The following is an 18103-nucleotide window of genomic DNA, read 5'->3' on the forward strand; positions in this document are numbered from 1 at the left end:
TTCTCTTGAGCCCTAAAGTTTCTGTTTTTTTACAGCAAGTTCAACAAGACTTTCCCCAAGTCTTCCCAACGGTTCTACTTGGCACAAACACTAATTAAACACAAAAAACACAACCAGAACAGAGGCTAAATAATTTATTTATTACTAAACATGAGCAAAAAGCAAGGAATAAAAATAAAATTGGGTTGCCTCCCAACAAGCGCTATCGTTTAACGCCCCTAGCTAGGCATAAAAGCGAGGATAGATCTAGGTATGGTCATCTTGATTCTTAATTCTTTTAGCGATGTTATGCTCGAATCCGGGAGGTTCCTTACGTTTCCCTTCATATTCAGAGATCTTGAGATCTAAATAATCCAACCGCTTATTGCAAAGAGTAATCAACATATTCATGCGGTGAAGATTTACGCTAACGCTCTTAAGAGGTTCAAGAGATTTCTGTAAAATCTTAGTTACTTCGCAAATTTTCTCAAAAACTTGCGTTTTCTCTTGGGTATGATGGGGCCCCTTTTTTTGAGGTAAAGTTCATACTATACCTTCTATAATTTCATGCGCGATACTGGGATCAATTTCAATAAAATTGCCTTTGGCAACACAATCCAAAAGTTGTCTATGAGACATATTAAGCCCAACATAAAAGTTGCGAAGCAAAATTCTGAAATTTACTTCTAGGGTGCATTTACGATAAGATTCCATCATTCTAAACCAAGCATCCTTTAAGTTTTCTCCTTGCTTTTGTTTGAAGTGAAGGACTTCAAACTCGGGAGACATAGGAGCAGAAAGAGGACTAGCCATGACGACAAGCAAACAAACTAGCACACGAGCAAACAAGAGGCAAACGAGCAAAAGAGGCAAATAGAGAGGGAGGATAGAGAGAGAGGGCGAATAAAACGGAAAGGGTGAAGTGGGGGAGAGGAAAACGAGAGGCAAATGGCAAATAATGTAATGCGAGAGATAGGGATTGCGATGGGTACTTGGTATGTTGACTTTTTGCGTAGACTCCTCGGCAACGGCGCCAGAAATCCTTCTTGCTACTTCTTGAGCTTGCGTTGGTTTTCCCCGAAGAGGAAGGGATGATGCAGCAGAGTAGCATAAGTATTTCCCTCAGTTTTTGAGAACCAAGGTATCAATCCAGTAGGAGGCCACGCTCAAGTCCCTCGTACCTGCACAAAATGATAGCTACTCGCAACCAACGCGATTAGGGGTTGTCAAGCCCTTCACGGTCACTTACGAGAGTGAGATCTAATAGATATAATATTTTTGGTATTTTTGATATAAAGATGCAAAGTAAAAAGTAAAGGAAAAGTAAAAAGCAAAGCAAGATTAAAGTGATGGAGATTGATATGATGAGAATAGACCCGGGGGCCATAGGTTTCACTAGTGGCTTCTCTCAAGAGCATAAGTATTCTACGGTGGGTGAACAAATTACTGTTGAGAAATTGACATAATTGAGCATAGTTATGAGAATATCTAGGCATGATCATGTATATAGGCATTACGTCCGTGACACGTAGACCGAAACGATTCTGCATCTACTACTATTACTCCACTCATCGACCGCTATCCAGCATGCATCTAGAGTATTAAGTTAAAAACAGAGTAATGCCTTAAGCAAGATGACATGATGTAGAGAGATAAATTCATGCAATATGAAATAAACCCCATCTTGTTATCCTCGATGGCAACGATACAATACGTGCCTTGCTGCCCCTTCTGTCTCTGGGTAAGGACACCGCAAGATCGAACCCAAAGCTAAGCACTTCTCCCATGGCAAGAACTACCAATCTAGTTGGCCAAACCAAACAGATAATTCTAAGAGACTTGCAAATATAACCAATCATACATAAAAGAATTCAGAGAAGATTCAAATATTATTCATAGATAGACTTGATCATAAACCCACAATTCATCGATCTCAACAAACACACCGCAAAAAGAAGATTACATCGAATAGATCTCCACAAGAGAGGGGGAGAACTTTGTATTGAGATTCAATGAGAGAGAAGAAGCCATCTAGCTACTAACTATGGACCCGAAGGTCTGAGGTAAACTACTCACACTTCATCGGAGGGGCTAGGATGATGTAGAAGCCCTTCGTGATGACGACCCTCTTCCGGTGGAGCTCCGGAACAGGCCCCAAGATGGGATCTCGTGGATACAGAAAGTTGCGGCGGTGGAATTAGGTTTTTGGCTCCTCTTCTGATCGTTTGGGGGAACGTGTGTATATATAGGAGGAAGAAGTATGTCGGTGGAGCACCGAGGGGCCCACAAGGCAGGGGGCGCGCCCTGGGGGGGTGCCCCCCACCCTCGTGACCTCCTCTTTGACCCCCTGGAGTAGGGTCCAAGTCTCCTGGATCACATTCGGTGAGAAAATCATGTTCCCGAAGATTTTATTCCGTTTGGACTTCGTTTGATATTCTGTTTCTCCGAAACACCGAAATAGGCAAAAAACAGCAATTCTGGGCTGGGCCTCCGGTTAATAGGTTAGTCCCAAAAATAATATAAAAGTGGAAAATAAAGCCCAATATAGTCCAAAATAGTAGATAATATAGCATGGAGCAATCAAAAATTATAGATACGTTGGCGACGTATCAGCATGCTTTGGTCCTTAGCCATTTTTCGTGTGGGCACTGTTTCCTGCCTTTAACTCTTGCTAGCCGGACAGTCGCTCTGCGAGCTGCGGCTGATGGCAAGAGAGGGCCTAGGTGCCGGCACACTACTTGTTCGATTGCAGGAAGCATTAACATAGTACAAGGCGGCAAGCCCCCGGGCCGACTGGTCGAACCCGGTGCCGACAGAAATAATGAAAAGACACATTCATAGGTGCAGAACTTATCTTATAGATAAAGAGGGTAGCCCCCGAGTGCTCCTCGAGGGACCCGATGTCTTAGTGCTTAATACAAAAGGTAGCGTGGTACATACTGCATCAACTGTAAAATCTTCGGAGGAGGTTTGCATTCCATGGACGCTCCGATTCCATGCCAGAGTCGTCTCTCTGGGCTTCTGTGCATCGATCAAGTAGTAGGAGTCATTGCCCAATGCTTTGCTGATGACGAAGGGGCCTTCCCATGGGGCCAAGAGCTTGTGCTGGCCGGCTGTTCGCTGGATCAGCCGGAGCAAAAGGTCTCCCTCTTGGAAGGATCTTGGCTTGACCTTCCGACTGCGGTATCGGCGTAGGCTCTGCTGGTAGATGGGGGACCGGCTGAGTGCTAATAGCCAGCCCTCTTCTAGCAGATCGACGCCATCTTCTCGTGCCTCCTTTGCTTCAGCTTCTGTGTACATGGTGACATGAGGTGATTCGAACTCCATGTCAGTTGGAATGATAGCCTCGGCCCCATACACAAGGAAGAAAGGAGTGAAGCCGGTGGGTTTGTTCGGCATGGTGCGCAGGCTCCAGAGGACGGCCGCCAGCTTGTCGATCCAGCAGCCGGCCGACCGCTCTAGAGGCTCGACCAGTCGGGACTTGATGCCGGAGAGGATGAGTCTGTTTGCTCCCTCGACTTGGCCGTTTGACTGCGGATGGGCAACAGATGCTAAGTCCAGCAAGATGCCCTGCGTCGCGTAGAAATGAGCCAAAGCTCCTTTGGCAAAATTGGCGCCACTATCGGTGATGATGCTGTGTGGCACACCGTACCGGACGGTGATATCTGCAATGAAGGTCACAACAGTCGGACCGCTCAATTTCTTGATTGTCTTTGCTTCAATCCATTTGGTGAATTTGTCCACGGCGACAAGCAAGTGGGTCATGCCGCCGCATGCTGTCTTGAATAGTCCCACCATGTCCAACCCCCACACGGCAAAGGGCCAAGCCAGGGGGATGATCTTGAGTGCAGAAGCCGGCAAATGTTTCTTGGAACTGAACTTCTGGCACCCTTTGCAATGCTTGACCAACTCCTTGGCATCTTCCAAAGCAGTCGGCCAGAAGAAACCATGGTGGAAGGCTTTCGCGACAAGGGATCTGGAGGCCGCGTGGTGGACACACTCGCCTTGTGGATATCTTTGAGAATTGCTTGGCCCTTCTCTGGCTCTACTCAACGCTGGAAGACTCCAGTCACGGTGCGTCTGACAAGCTCTCTGTTCACCAGAAATTCGAGGAGGGGCTGCGCCCATGACGGTGCTTGATTTTCTTCTTCTGCCACTACGGCGACTTGTACTAGGGTGGTTGGGCTGGGAGGTGGCGGGCTGGCTGCCGCTTGCTGCATCGTTGAAGTCTCCAGGCCGACTGCAGCAGCCCACGGGCCGGGTTGTGGAGTCCCTGGGCCGGGTGTGACTGCTGCAGTCGCCGAGTCGCTTGGTGAAGTCCCTGGGGCGGCTGCTACAGCCCTCGGGCTGGGTTGTGGAGTCCTCGGGCTGGGTGCGGCTGCTACAGCCCCCGCACCTTCTGCCGAAGTCCTCGAGCCGACTGCTGCAGCCCCCGAGTCAGATCCGACTGCTTCGGGAGGAGCCGACACGAAGATGAACTCGGATTCTGGAGAAGGCTTGATCGACGGCTTGCAAATGCACTGAAGGGAGACGCCGGCTGGTATTGCTTGACGGGTGGAGCCGATCCGTGCCAGAGCATCAGCTAGCTCGTTTTCATTTCATGGCACGTGAAGGAACTCGCACCCCTCAAAATATCCGCTGAGCTACTGAACAAGGAAGCGGTAACTTGCCATGTTTGCATCCTTGGCATCCCAATCGCGAGATGACTGTTGGACCACCAAGTCGGAGTCAACGTAGCACAGGATCCGACTGATGCCAATTTCTTTGGCTAGCTGGAGGCCGTGCACGAGCGCCTCATACTCGGACACATTGTTGGAGGCGGCGAAATGGATTTGCAATGTGTATCAGAACTTGTCGCCTTTGGGTGAGGTGAGGACAATGCCAGCTCCCAAGCCGGTGCGCATCTTCGAGCCATCGAAGTGCATCCGTCAATAGGTGGAGTCCGGAGCTGGCGACAGGTAATGGGTCTCAGCCCAGTCGACGAGGAAGTCGGCCAGTGCTTGGGACTTGATGGCGGTGCGTGGCTGGTAAAAGATGATATAAGGGGCCAACTCGATGGCCCATTTGGCCACCCGGCCAGATGCATCTCTGTTGCCAATGATCTCAGCAAGTGGGGCAGTGCAGACAACAGTGACTGGGTGCTCTTGAAAGTATGTCTTCAGCTTCTTGGACGCAAAGTGCATGCTGTAGCACATCTTCTGGTAATGGGGGCAGTTCTGCTTTGAGGTTGACATCACCTCTCTCGAATAATATACAAGCCTCTGAACCGGCTGTGCCCTCCCGGCCTCTGGGCATTCTACCACCATGACAATACTGACCACCTGGCTGGTGGCGGCAATGTAGAGGTACATGGGTTCCTTATCAGCCGGAGCTGCCAGGACAGGCGGTGTGGTCAACATCTTTTTCAAATGGAGAAAAACTTCGTCCGCCTTGTCATTCCACTCGAAGTGAGTGGTTTTATTCATGAGTTGGTACACGCGAAGAGCCTTCTCACCCAACCGACTGATGAAACGGCTGATGGATGCCAAGCAGCCGGTGAATTTCTGGACATCTCTCAGTCGGGTGGGTCTCTCCATCCTCTCAATGGCCTTGATTTTCACAAGGTTGCACTCAATGCCGCGCTCTGAGACTAGGAAGCCAAGGAGCTGGCCGGCTGGTACTCCAAAGACGCATTTCTCTGGGTTGAGCTTGATCTGAAGCCGGCGCAGATTTTCAAAAGTTTCCTTGAGATCTTCCAAGAGGGTGCTACGCTTCTCCGTCTTCACCATGATATCGTCCACATAGACATGGGCGTTTCTGCCGAGTTGCTTGAGGAGGCACTTCTGCATGCAACGCTGGAACGTGGCACTGACATTTCTAAAGCCGAATGTCATGGTCAGGTAGCAGAAGGCTTCGAATGGTGTGATGAAGGCGGTCTTCAGGCGGTCTTCCGGGTTCAACTTGATCTGATGATATCCTAAGTAGGCATCCAAGAAACTCAACAGCTCGCATCCGGCTTTAGAGTCTATCACTTGATCAATCCGAGGCAAAGCAAACAGATCTTTTTGGCAGGCTTTGTTAAGACTGGTGTAATCAATGCACATGCGCCACTTGTTGTTCTTCTTCAGTACAAGGACTGGGTTGGAAAGCCACTCTGGAAAAAGTACTTCCATGATGAAGCCGGCTGCTAGAAGCCGGGCTATCTCTTCACCAACAATTCTTCTCTTTTCCTCTGACAGTCGGCGGAGGGGCTGTTTAACTGGCTTGGCATCTGCTCTGACATGTAGCTTGTGCTCGGCGAAATCCATCAGAACACCAGGCATGTCCTCGGGAGACCATGCGAAGATGTCCCGATTCTCATGGAGGAAATCGGCGAGCTCTCTTTCCTATTTGCTATCAAGGTTGGTACCTATGACAGCAAATCTCTCCGGGTGCTCAGGTTCCAAAGGGATCTTTTTTGTTTCTTTGGCCGGCTAGAAGGAGCCCTGGGTCTCTGACTCCTTGGGTTTTGGGGACATGTCCGGCTGCTTGCTGGTCATGGCCACCACCCGGTCCAGGAGCTTCTTCTCTGCAGCAATCACAAGGGACTCGGCCAGCCGGCTGCTGGCCGCGGCACAATTGGCCGACTTTTCATAGTCTCCAAATATCGTGATAATGCCCTTGGTTCCTGGCATCTTCATCTTGAGGTAAGCATAGTGTGGCACCGCCATGAACCTGGCTAGAGCCGGCCAGCCAAAGAGTACATGATAAGGGCTCTCGAGGTCCACCACCTCAAACCAAATCGCTTCTCGGCGGAAGTGATCCTTGTCTCCGAAGATGACATCTATTTTGACTTTGCCGATTGGTGAGCAGGACAGGCTGGGAACAATACCATGGAAAACAGTCCGACTGGGCTAGAGCTGCCTCTCTTTGATGCATAACTTTTCCATGGTATCGCGGTATAGAATGTTGATGCTGCTGCCACCATCTATCAGAATTCGGGAGAAACGAGCAGCTCGCCTCTCCATTGCAAGGGTGGCATCCAGCACCAGAGCATAAGAACCCGGTGAGGGCATCACCTCCGGGTGGTCAGCCCGACTGCAGTTGATGGGCTTTCCAGACCAATGCATGAATTCTGGAGCACTTGAAGCAATGGCGTTCACCTCTCGGTGCTGCTGGTGGTCCGCCACGCTGGTGAAGACAACATAGGCTCCATGCTCTTCGAGGTAGTCATCTTGAATGACACCGACTGTTGGGCGGGCCGCTGGCTGCTGAGGAGGAGGCGGCGGTGGGCCAACAGGCGGAGGGGCAGTAGTCCTTCGCCCTTAGAGATTCGGGTGAGCCAATGGCACTTCCGGGTAGTGTGGTTGGACGGCTTCGCGCCGCTGTGGAACTTGCAGGGAGCATCAAGGGTCTGCCCGTAGGAGAAGGCGGGTAGCCAAGCGGGCTTGCCGCCCTTCTGACGCTTGGGGAGTGGTTGTCCTTTAGGTTGCTGATCTTCGACTGTTGCCACCTGCCGGCTGGTGGAAGCCGGCTGCGGGGCTTTGCGCTTGTTGTCATTCAGCTGCTGGCGCCGACTGCTGTCTCCAGCCGGCGTTCGAGGTGCCGGAGGGAGCACCTTCCCAGAAGCGTCCACTCGGAGCTCCGACTTCATGGAGGAGTCGGTAGTGGCGTACTTGTCTGCTATGATCAGCAATTCGTCGAGTGTGGCCGACTCTTCGTAGAGGATCTGGTGCTTGAGTAAGGTGCCTTCTCGGCACCTAGCGGTGAAGTACTCAATTGCTTGGACCTCATGCTGAAAGTGCTAGTTATTGACTAGAGGGGGGTGAATAGGCGATTTTTATGGAAGTCTTTGAAACACGGGGGCTTTGAAGACAAACAGTAGAAATGAACCTATTGATATGCAGCGGAAGGTAGACTACACTACACTAGACAAGCCATAGTCAAGTAAGCAATGAAGTGAAAGCACGAAGACTATCAGCAGCTAGGTAGTATGGATCAGGATGGAAGATAGTACGAAGCCAAACAACAACAGTCTTCACACAATGAAGTCAATCAGATCATGCAAGCAGGCAATGACTTCATGAAGACAAACTGTAAGTAAAGAGAGGTAGAGGATAGAACCAGTTGCTTGGTGAGGACAAGGATTTGTTGGACCAGTTCCAGTTGCTGTGACAACTGTACTTCTGGTTAGGGAGGCTGAGATTCAACTCAGAAGACCACGTCTTCACCTTATTCCCCTTCATCTAAGGACACACAGTCCTCACCCAATCACTCTGGTAAGTCTTCAAGGGAGACTTCCAAACCTTCACAGACTTCGTTCACCGGCAATCCACAATGACTCTTGGATGCTCAGAACGCGACGCCTAACCGACTGGAGGATTCACAGTCCTCAAGTGTAACAAGTCTTCAGGTCACGTAGACAGAAAGACTTCAGTGATGCCTAACACTCTTTGGCTTTGGGTGTTTAGGGCTTTGTCCTCGCAACGATTTCTCTCTCAAATGCTTCGGAGGTGGGTTGCTCTCAAACGACAAAAGCCGTGCACTAACTCCGAGAAGCCACCAATTTATGGTGTAGGGGGTGGGATATTTATAGCCAGGAGGCAACCCGACCTGATTTGTTCGAAATGACCCTGGGTCACTAAGGAACTGACACGTGTCCAATGGTCAGATTTCAAACACACGCGGCAGCTTGACTTGGGCTACAAGTAAAGCTAACTCATCCAACTCTGGATAAGATTTGCTCTCATTGTCTTCGCTCGAAGACATAGGATTAGGTTGACCATCACTTCAGTCACTCTGACTTTGTTCACTTGGACCCCACTTAACAGTACGGTGGTTCCTATGAATCAACAAAGAAGAAAAGGAAACTACGAAACATCTATGTCTTCGCACTCCATAGTCTTCATACGATGTCATCTCAGGTCATAGTCTTGAATGTGAATCTCTTCACAGACGACCATTCTCTTCAATGTCTTCACACATTTTTAGGGGTCATTTCTGGTAGGTAAGCCGAATCAATGAGGGACTACTACCTGTATTATCCTGCAATTCTCACAAACACATTAGTCCCTCAACCAAGTTTGTCATCAATACTCCAAAACCAACTAGGGGTGGCACTATATGCACTTATAATCTCCCCCTTTTTGGTGATTGATGACAAACTGGTTGAAGTTTTCAATGGGGATAAAAGTATGTGAAAGTTTAAGGATTTAAGACATTGTCTTCATGAGTAGCAAAAAGGCCTCCCCCTGAAGATGTGCATATAGGTAGTTTGCTCTGGAATGCAAATGCACATGGCAGGTTTTACTTGTGGAGATCCTCTTCAACCTATGAAGACAATTCATCATGCATATACATATGTAGCGAAGATAATGACATGCATAATGAAAAATGGACATTTGCGGAATGACTTGATGTGGAATTTATCATCACATCACAGAGTAGCAGGAAACATTATGAAGATAAAGTGGCTCCTTGGCAGGCTCAGGGTAGATGGCTTCGACAGACATATCAACCTCAGGCAAGAAGACAAGATGGTTGCGCGCTGAGGGCTGATAGTCGACAGATGAATGAAGTTTGATCAGGGGCATCACCCATGGAGCATAAAACTTCAAGCCAAATAGATCAACTCCAGAGGCAGCAAGTTGCCTGATGAAGAAGTCTTGAGCGTTGAAGCTGATGCCATGGAGAATATAGAACACCAAAGTTTTCATGGTGCCTTCAAGTTTGGCTGCAGGAGAATGTCCCTTGACAGGCCACAGAGTTCATCTCACAATGTGATAAATGGTACGGCGCAGATACTCGAGGTCTTCAATAAAGAATTCCTTGGGATATTCAGCATCTTGAGGCAATGGCTTCATCATGCTGAGCATCTGACTCATGTTTGGCTCAGGCTTCTGAAATATACTCTCCAGAGCATTCTTGTGTAGCTGACAACCAGGTTCATAGAGCTCACCTGGAGTGGGCAGGGAAGTAAACTCGATGATATCTTGAGCTTTAGCTTCATGATGCACATCGCCTGTCATCCACTCAAGGACCCAAGTCTTCGGATCCCTGTTGTAGCCACGAATGTGAAGAGTGGCATAGAACTGCAGCAGAACCTCTTCGTTCCAATGTTCTTTGTCAGTGACGAACTGCAGAAGGCCAACATCTCTAAAACAGTCTAGAGCTTCTTCCAAGCAGGGCAGCCCAGCAATGGCTTCACAATCCAGACGCATGTGAGGAAAGATTCACCCTTGATTGTACAATACACATGAGTAATAACTGCGCTGCTGATAGCTCCAGAAGCGATCGGATGAGATCTTTGGCTTCGAGTAAGGGTTCTTGGCACTCTCAAAGAATGTGTTGTGTGCCCTGAAGTTGTTTACACTAAACGATCCTGGCGATGTTGCAGCACCGGGAAACCTTGGCAGTCTGGGCTCTGGCTTCTAGACCCTGAGGCCTGTGCTCCACATGGTATTCATATTGTGGTTCAGGAGCAGTGGGAGGTGATAACCCATAAGTATAGGGGATCAATTGTAGCCTCTTTCGATAAGTAAGAGTGTCGAACCCAACAAGGAGGTAAAGGTAGAACAAATATTCCCTCAAGTTCTATCGACCGCCGATACAACTCTACGCACGCTTAACATTTGCTTTACCTAGAACAAGTATGAAACTAGAAGTACTTTGTAGGTGTTGCTGGATAGGTTTGCAAGATAATAAAGAGCGTGTAAATGAAAATTATGGGATGTTTAGATAAATACACAACTAAGTTAGGTTTAGTAGAGAGCTTTTTGTCACACAAGAAAGTTATTTGTCCCTAGGCAATCGATAACTACACCGGTAATCATTATTGCAATTTTATTTGAGGGAGAGGCATAAGCTAACGTACTTTCTCTTCTTGGATCATATGCACTTATGATTGGAACTCTAGCAAGCATCTGCAACTACTAAAGATCATTAATATAAAACCCAACCATAGCATTATAAGGCATCAAGTCCTCTTTATTCCCATACACAAACAACCTACTTACTCGGGTCTGTGTTTCTATCACTCACGCCACCCAACATAAGCAAATCATGAACATATTGAAAACCCTACAGCGGGGATCCCTCATGCTTGTGCGACACAGAGAGCACCATAGGTCAGCACCAATAATAAAACATGCAACTCAAACCAATCACGATCATCAATTAACCCATAGGACAAAACGGATCTACTTGAACATCATAGGATAGCCATACATCATTGGGAAATAATATATAGCATTGAGCACCATTTTTAAGTAGAGATTACAACAGGTAAAAGAGGGGTTACCCCGCTGCATAGAGGGGGGAAGAGTTGGTGATGATGGCGGTGAAGTTGTTGGTGTAGATTGCGATGATGATGATGGCCCCGGCGGCGTTCCGGCGCCACCGGAAGAGAGGGGGAGAGGGCCCCCTTCTTCTTATTCTTCTTCTTTGACCTTCTCCCTAGATGGGAGAAGTGTTTCCCCTCTGGTCCTTGGTCTCCATGGCATGGAAGGGGCGAGAGCCCCTCCGAGATTGGATCTGTCTCTTTATCTCTCTCTTTTTCTGCGTTTCAGATTCTGCCCTTTCACCATTTCTTATATTCCCGGAGATCCATAACTCCGATTGGGCTGAATTTTGGACACGATTTTTATCCGGATATTAGCTTTCTTGCGGCGAAAGAAGGGCACCAACTACCTTACTGGGGGGCCACGAGGGCCCAGGGCGCGCCCCCGGCCTCGTGGCCCCCTCAGGCGTAGTCTCGCGTTGATTCTTCTTCCAAAAAATCACATATATTCCAAAAAAAATCTTCGTCAGTTTTTATCCCGTTTGGACTCCGTTTGATATGGATTTTCTACGAAACAAAAAACATGCAACAAACAGGAACTGGCACTGGATCAATATGTTAGTCCCAAAAATAGTATAAAAAGTTGCCAAAAGTATATGAAAGTTGTAGAATATTGGCATGGAACAATCAAAAATTATAGATACGACGGAGACGTATCAGCATCCCCAAGCTTAATTCCTGCTCGACCTCGAGTAGGTAAATGATAAAAAAGATAATTTTTGATGTGGAATGCTACCTAGCATAATCTTGATCATGTGATCTAATCATGGCATGAATATTAAGACACGAGTGATTCAAAGCAATAGTCTATCATTTGACATTAAGACAATAATACTTCAAGCATACTAATAAAGCAATCATGTCTTTTCAAAATAACATGGCCAAAGAAAGATATCCCTACAAAATCATATAGTCTGGCTATGCTCCATCTTCACCACACAAAATATTCAAATCATGCACAACCCCGATGACAAGCCAAGCAATTGTTTCATACTTTTGACGTTCTGAAACCTTTTCAACTTTCACGCAATACATGAGCGTGAGCCATGGATATAGCACTATAGGTGGAATAGAATATGATGGTGGAGGTTGTGTGGAGAAGACAAAAAGGGAGAAAGTCTCACATCGACGCGGCTAATCAATGGGCTATGGAGATGCCCATCAATTGATGTCAATGTGAGGAGTAGGGATTGCCATGCAATGGATACACTAAGAGCTATAAGTGTATGAAAGCTCAAACTGGAAACTAAGTGGGTGTGCATCCAACTTGCTTTCTCATGAAGACCTCGGGCATTTGAGGAAGCCCATCATCGAAATATACAAGCCAAGTTCTATAATGAAAATTCCCACTAGTATATGAAAGTGATAACTCAAGAGACTCTCTATATGAAGAACATGGTGCTACTCTGAAGCACAAGTGTGGTAAAAGTATAGTAACATTGTCCCTTTTTTTATTTTTTTTATTTTTTTTGTAGGCTTCTTTGGCCTCTATCTTTTTTGGGGGGGATTCTTTGGCCACTTTTATTTTGATCATGGGACAATGTTCTAATAATGATGATCATCACACTTTTATTTACTTACAACTCAATATTACAACTCGATACTAGAACAAAGATATGACTCTATATGAATGCCTCTGGCGGTGTATCGGGATGTGCAAAGATCTAGCGTAGCAATGACATCAAAAAACGGACAAGCCATGAAAACATCATGCTAGCTATCTTACGATCATGCAAAGCAATATGAAATGCTCAAGTCATGTATATGATGATGATGGAAGTTGCATGGCAATATATCTCGGAATGGCTATGGAAATGCCATAATAGGTAGGTATGGTGTCTATTTTGAGGAAGATATAAGGAGGCTTATGTGTGATAGAGCGTATCGTATCACGGGGTTTGGATGCACCGGTGAAGTTTGCACCAACTCTCGAGGTGAGAAAGGGCAATGCACGGTACCGAAGAGGCTAGCAATGATGGAAGGATGAGAGTGCGTATAATCCATGGACTCAACATTAGTCATGAAGAACTCAGATACTTATTGCAAAAATCTATTAGTCATCAAAATAAAGTACTACGCGCATGCTCCTAGGGGGATAGATTGGAAGGAAAAGACCATCACTCGTCCCCGACCGCCACTCATAAGGAAGACAATCAATAAATACCTCATGCTCCAACTTCGTTACATAACGGTTCACCATACGTGCATGCTACGAGAATCACAAACCTCAACACAAGTATTTCTACAATCCACAAATACCCACTAGCATGACTCTAATATCACCATCTTTATATCGCAAAACTATTGCAAGGAATCAAACATATCATATTCAGTGATCTACAAGTTTTATGTAGGATTTTATGACTAACCATGTGAATGACCAATTCCTGTCATCTCTCTAAATAGATATAAGTGAAGCAAGAGAGTTTAATTCTTTCTACAAAAGATATGCCCACGCTCTAACAAATATAAGTGAAGCAAAAGAGCATTCTACAAATGGCGGTTTTCTATGTGAAGAGAAACAGGCAATCCGAACTTCAAAAGATATAAGTGAAGCACACGAAGCATTCTATAAAGCCATACTCAAAAGATATAAGTGAGGTGCAATGAGCATTCTATAAATCAGCCAAGGACTATCTCATACCAGCATGGTGCATTAAAGAAAAGTGAAAACTAAATACAAAAGACGCTCCAAGATTTATGCATATCATGTGGCAAATAAAAATATAGCTCCAAGTAAAATTACCGATGATTGTTAGAAGAAAGAGGGGGTGCCTTCCGGGGCATCCCCAAGCTTGGTTGCTTGGGAGTACTTGAATATTTACTTGGGGTGCCTCGCTTAGGCTCTTGTCACTCCTTATTCCTTCATCTATCGTGATCTCTCCAAAAACTTGAAAACTTCAATCACACAAAACTTAACAGAAAGTTTGGTAGGATCCGTTAGTATAATAAAGCAAATCACTACTCTAAGTACTGTTGCAAACCAATTCATATTTTGTTTTTTAATTTTAGCTACTGTAATATAACTTTTCCATGGCTTAATCCACTGATAGAAATAGATAGTTTCGTCAAAACAAGCAAACTATGCATCAAAAACAGAATCTGTCTTAAACAGGACAGTCTGTAGTAATCTGAACATTCACCATACCTCTGGTACTCCAAAAATACTGAAAAAATTAGGAAAAATAAACAATTTGTATATAAATAAAGTGCAAAAAGTTTCAGAACCATTTTACGTTTCAGTAAGAAATGTAAAATCACTCACTACAGCCAAAGTTTCTGTTCTGCACCGCACAAACCAACAAGCAATGTAAACATCCTAAAGGCAAACCTTGGCACATTATTTTTTTATAATACAATGGAATTGTACAAGGGAATAATTATTTTTTTTGAATTTTCTGTAATCAAGATTCACAAAGTTTCCATGAGCATGAACAAAGTTCAAGGAGCTCCCCCACTTCAACAGTGCTTGTCTCTCTCACTTTCACTTTTCTTTTTGAAAAGTTTTGGGTTTCCCTCTTTATTTTTTTGTTTTTAAACTATATAAAAGCACTCAACAGAAATAAATGACTCTCTAAAATTTCCGGGTTGTCTCCCTGGCAGTGCTTTCTTTAAAGCCATTAAGCTAGGCATATAAAGCTCAAGTAATGGATCCACCCGGATCCCAAGGTATATCAAAGCCAATTTTAATTAACAATGATTTGTGATTTAGTAGTGAGCACAAAGTGACATATATCATGTAATGATGAAGTCTAACTCTCTTCCTATGCATCGACATGTCATAAAAGAACAATTCATGCACACATAATAAATGCCAATGCATAGTATAAACAGTTTCTTGCAATTTTATCACATTGGGAACATGGAGAGGCGGAGATGTAGTTCCTCTCTCATAATAATTGCAAGTAGGAGCATCAAGCACATGCATATTATATCTATCAAAATCATCATGTGTGGTAGTGAAATGCAACCCGTGAATATAATCCTTAATAAGGGCAAACTTCTGTGATATAGTGTAGTCGGGAGAATTCAAATATATAATAGGACTATCATGCGTGGGTGCAATAGAAACAATTTCATATTTAACATAAGGAACTATAGAAAGTTCATCTCCATAAGAATAATTCATATTGGCATCTTGTCCACAAGCATAGCAAGCACCATCAAAAAAAGGATATTTCAAAAGAACCAATGGGACCATAACAATCATCATAGCAATCATCCTTCGGTAAGCACGAAGGGAAATTACAAAATGTATGAGTTGAAGAGTTACTTTCATTAGAAGGTGGGAACGGGTAGCTAATCCGCTCTTCCTCTTTTTGTTCTTCGCTCTCCTCATCATCTTTTTCATCAAATGAGCCCACAGTTTCATCAATTTCTTCCATAGACTCCTGCAAAATATTAGTCTCTTCTTGGACACGGAGACTCTCTCAATAAAATCATCGATATCAGAATTGAATTCATAATTTTCATAGCAATATTTAAGTATAGCAAAATTTTCAGGTCTGTAAACAACATCATCAAAATTTTCACACTCTTTAAACAAAGATTCAATTTCATAAGCGCCCATAAAAGCAACGAATTCTTCTATTTGTTCCACATCATAATAATCACATATACCATTAGCATAAGAAGCCAAGGTTTCATCATCATTAAATTGGCATGAAAAGGGAAGGTGTGGAGCCTTCATCCTAGAGTAACAAGTATAATCATATCTCAAGCATAGTTGCCTAGCATACCAATACAACATATAAATTTGATCCCATAATAGTTTCCCTTTTTGAGTCAAGCGATAATCCCTAAAGTATTCACGTTGATCCAACGTGTCTCTCATTATATAATTGAATGGGGTTTTCTCAGGATTATCAAAGTAGTACATAATATCTTTCACATAATGAGGATCGAGGGTTTTAGGAGGTTCCCCATCTCCATGAGTAGCAAGTAAACCTATTTTTTGGTATTTCGTGTTCCATATCCATAACTAAAGATAGAGAACAACTTAGAACAGCAAATAAAAATTACTTAGTGACGAAGCAAACAAGCACACACGAGAATATTCACCCCACGCTATAACTCCCCGGCAACGGCGCCAGAAAAAGGTCTTGATAACCCACAAGTATAGGGGATCAATTGTAGCCTATTTCAATAAGTAAGAGTGTCGAACCCAACGAGGAGCTAAAGGTAGAACAAATATTCCCTCAAGTTCTATCGACCACCAATACAACTCTACGAACGCTTAACGTTCGCTTTACCTAGAACAAGTATGAAACTAGAAGTACTTTTTAGGTGTTGTTGGATAGGTTTGCAAGATAATAAAGAGCGCGTACATAAAAGTAGGGGCTGTTTAGATAAAGACACAAATAAGTTAGGTTTAGTAGAGAGCTTGTTGTCATACAAGAAAGTTATTTGTCCCTAGGCAATCGATAACTAGACCGTAATCATTATTGCAATTTTATTTGAGGGAGAGGCATAAGCTAACATACTTTCTCTTCTTGGATCATATGCACTTATGATTGCAACTGTAGCAAGCATCCGCAACTACTAAAGATCATTAAGGTAAAACCCAACCATAGCATTATAAGGCATCAAGTCCTCTTTATTCCATACAAAAACAACCTACTTACTCGGGTGTGTGTTTCTATCACTCATGCCACCCACCATAAGCAAATCATGAACATATTGCAACCCTACAACAGGGATACCTCACGCTTGCGCGACACGGAGAGCACCATAGGACAACGCCAATAATAAAACATGCAACTCAAACCAATTACGATCATCAATTAACCCATAGGACAAAACGGATCTACTCAAACATCATAGGATAGCCATACATCATTGGGAAATAATATATATCATTGAGCACCATGTTTAAGTAGAGATTACAGCAGTTAAAAGAGGGTTTACACCGCTGCATAGAGGGGGGAAGAGTTGGTGATGATGGCAGTGAAGTTGTTGGTGTAGATCGTGGTGCTGATGATGGCCCCGGCGGTGTTCCGGCGCCACCGGAAGAGAGGGGGAGAGGGCCCCCCTTCTTCTTATTCTTCCTTGACCTTCTCCCTAGATGGAAGAAGGGTTTCCACTCTGTTCCTTGGTCTCCATGGCATGGGAGGGGAGAGAGCCCCTCCAAGATTGGATCTGTCTCTCTCTGTTTCTGTGTTTCAGATTATGCCCTTTCGCCGTTTCTTATATTCCCGGAGATCCGTAACTCCGATTGGGCTGAATTTTGGACACGATTTTTATCTGGATATTAGCTTTCTTGCCGCGAAAGTAGGGCACCAACCGCCTGACGGGGTGGCCACGAGGGCCCAGGGCGCGCCTGACCTCCTAGGGTGCTGCCCCTGCCTCGTGGACCCCCGGGCATCGTCTCACATTGATTCTTCTTCCCAAAAATCACATATATTCCAAAAAAATATCCATCAGTTTTTATCCCTATTGGACTCTGTTTGATATGGATTTTCTGCGAAACAAAAAACATGCAACAAACAGGAACTGGCACTGGGCACTGGATCAATATGTTAGTCCCAAAAATAGTATAAAAAGTTGCCAAAAGTATATGAAAGTTGTAGAATATTGGCATGGAACAATCAAAAATTATAGATACGACGGAGACGTATCAGGAGGAACCAGAATAGGCCACCGGATAGTGACAAGTTGGCCGCGATCATATGCTTGCGCAATAGTGTGAGGCCTTAGGGGTGGAACATCAGCTTCGGCATTGATTGTGGCTTCAGGTTGCACACTAGCTTCAGGCGCAACATTAGCTTCAGGCGCCACATTGTCTTCAGCCATGACAACAACATTGGCTTCAACAGTGTTGTTTGTGGC

This window comes from Triticum urartu, chromosome 3 (assembly GCF_003073215.2).
Source record: "Triticum urartu cultivar G1812 chromosome 3, Tu2.1, whole genome shotgun sequence".
NCBI classification, from domain to species: domain Eukaryota; kingdom Viridiplantae; phylum Streptophyta; class Magnoliopsida; order Poales; family Poaceae; genus Triticum; species Triticum urartu.